Source organism: Protomyctophum parallelum, assembly GCF_964188405.1.
Source record: "Protomyctophum parallelum genome assembly, chromosome: 15".
NCBI lineage: Eukaryota > Metazoa > Chordata > Actinopteri > Myctophiformes > Myctophidae > Protomyctophum > Protomyctophum parallelum.
The window spans coordinates 15003596-15006892 of NC_139710.1; positions in this window are offsets into that span (position 1 = coordinate 15003596).

The following is a 3297-nucleotide window of genomic DNA, read 5'->3' on the forward strand; positions in this document are numbered from 1 at the left end:
CATGACTTCACCTTTTTTTATACCACACTCCATGTGGTATACATTTTTTATCAGTAACAATGATATGCTGAACCAAACTTTCATATCCTAACCATTCAGCTCATCCCTAGAACCAACAACGACTGGTTCACTAAAGCAGAGATGTAGAGATATGAGAAAGGGAGGGAAACCTGTAATTCAGGGGTGGGCTCCACTCATTTTTATTTATCTGTTTTGTTTTGTATTCTTTTTTGTATGTTATAGTTGATTTCATTAATATACAATTGGGCAAGCGGTTGAAGATGGATGGATGGTGAAACGGTGAGATTCGGGTCAGTAACGTCTGTCTCTTCAGTAAACATGGTTTATTAGAAGAGGTTACTACAGGTCAAAGGTGAAAGGGTACTTGAGTAAAAGTACAAGTATTGGTATCAAAATGTACCAAAAGTAGAAAGCACACTCAGTATTCAGAACGTCCCATTTCACAAGTTTTCAAATGTTTAAAATATTTATAGGTGTTGTTGCATGTTCCCACCAGAGGGCGCCCTACACTATATATATTGAGAAACTGCTTCCTGTTCTGGAAACTTCACTTCCTTCCAGGTCATTGATTTGTTGCTGAGAGAACAAGCTGTTAACAACTAACTGGTATGAAAAAACACACATTTCCATGATTCATAACAGCTAATGAGCCATTATTATCTTATATTGGAGTCCAGACTGTGATCCTGAAGCAAAGAGAATTCAGTCAAGTTTTGACGGGTTGCCAACTATCATATTTTCAAATATGCGGGACACCTCCCGGGCGCGCGGCAAAGCCCCGTGTCAGCTCTAAATTACGTTATCAATTACATTAAATTAAACAACACAGTACAATCTTTTGGCTTCTAGCGACCCCACATTGTTTCTTCAGGAACAATATTTCTAGTTGTAATTATAATTATAATATAATGAATATCAAATACTACCTGAGCTACAGCTCATAGGCCTACCATGTAGGCCTATGAGCTGTTTGAGAGTGTAAAAGTGCTATATAGTATGCATTTTTTATTATGAATAAATATTAGTCATTACATCTACTTGCATTATAATATTATTTAGTTGATCTTAATCGTTTAAAAATATCACAGTGTATCAGTGTTGGGGTACTTATAGCCCTCCAAGCAGAACCCAAATGCTACTGAAGTTTCTGACATTTGTTCGACCCAGTGCATTGGGTCCTGTTCCACGTCGTCCATGCCACCTGATTAAAACATTTACTGGCTCATGTTTACATGTTTACCGCCTCCCCGCGCTCTTTGACGATATTCTTCAGTATGAGGCTTTCTGAATATGTAAAGTATAAGTACCCATACATGCCGCTGCGAATATCTCCTGTGGCGCGGAAGCCGTTAAGTATTTTTAATATATGTTTGCCCGATTTGGAAGCTTGGATTCTTCTTTTCCTTCCTTGTTTATTGACACCTCATTGTACCGCCTATCTGGCTAGCTAGTGGCGCTATAGCTATGACACAGCAGATCAGAGGCAGGGACGTAGCCTCACAAGCCAACCGCACACCGGGAGGCGGTACAATAAACGGTAAACAAACAAGAAGAAATAAAGCGACCAAATCGGTCAAACAAAGATTAAAAATACTTAACGGCTTCCGCGCCACAGGAGATATTCGCAGCTGGATGTATAGCTACTTAAAGTTACCGAATTCAGAATAACTCAAGGAAAATAATGGCGTCACATGCCGCGGGTCCTATTTTAGAGAGAATCTCCACTTCCGCATATAGGAATTTCCATACGAAAATACAGTAGTGAGCAGGGACCCAACGTAAAACTCAACAAAATATCAGAAAAGTTTTACGTAGGGTCCCGAAAGGGGCTAGGGTACTTAATTACATTGACCATTTAGCAGTATGAAATTGACAAAAAACGAAATCTAAATGTTAGTAAAGGTATGATTTGGAAAGTATACATGACTTGAATGAATCTGCAGTCTGCACTGACCTAAAACTTTGCTCTACCCCTTCCTTACGAGCAGATTTTTAAACTTCTATGCAATTGTATAAAAAAAGAGAGAGTGAGAGAGGTTGAAAAAATATATGACATCTCAATGGTGAGACAAGTCAGCGTTTTGGACGCATGTGTTTGTAACGGATGGGAAAAAACCCAACAAACAAAAAACAAAAAATAAATGCATTTGTATGGAAAAATAATCATTGTAAACCACAATGGGTGCTTTTTAAAGAGGAACAGGAATATGGAGAAAGAAGGTTTCTGCCCGATTGACTGTACATCAAGCGCTGTCGAGCAGAAACCTCTTTTTTCCGCGTAGGCTACATTGACGCCCCTACTTGTATATAGATTTGTATATTGACATTGTTGTCCTGTGCAGACTAGTTAGGGTGAATAAAAAGTACCATTACAATGCCTTTCTAATAAGAATTAGACCTATTTATAGCAGCATATGTTTGCTTACATGTTTATCCTCCCATTAATCTATTTGATTCCCACAGAAGAGTAGTTAAGGGCTTGACACATTGTCGGTACCGGGATTCGAATCCAGGGCCTTCTGCTTGCCAGACAGCCTCTACCCATTCAGCTGCCTCTTCTCATCAACACAATGATTCTCAAACATTGTCATGTCAAGGACACCCAAATGAATAATAGGTATTTGGCCACAGACCCTCATCTATGATTCAGATAGAAGAGCCTTGTCTGGGTTTGAACCCACAACCTGAGGATCATATACACAGTGTTTTAACAGAGGGAGCCACCATGTTCTCTGTAAACATCCACAATTTTAGGGTGTTCTTCTGGGTGTCAGACTTCAACCCACGATCTGTGGCTCACATAGACAGCAGTTTAACCCAGAGAGCCACCATGCTCCTCAGCTTTCCTTCTCTTTCCCACCCTGGGCAAGACCTAAGCTGAAAAGACTATCAGCGGAAGTTGCAGGATTTTAGCGGAAGTGAAATAGTTGATGCTTTACAAATCAGTTTACATTCTCCGCGAATGAAACAAGTGTTGTGATTGGTCGGGAAAATATCGTATCCGGGGGAAATACATTTGACGGCTGTTCCGGAGGATACAACCGCCGATAGCTTCTCTGCCTTAGGTTGTGACCAGGCTTTTCTTTTCGCAGATAAGTAAGCCTGGGACCGAGGCTATCTCTTTCCAGTCTTCTTCTCCAAAACATGCTCCAAGGCTGATAGGGGAAGTTGGCACAGGTGAGTAGAGAGAAGGGAACAATTGGGCTGATGAGGCAGTTGGAGACAGGTGTGTGTAGAAGCAAAGGGAGGGGGGAGTGGCCAAAGTGGAAAGATGGA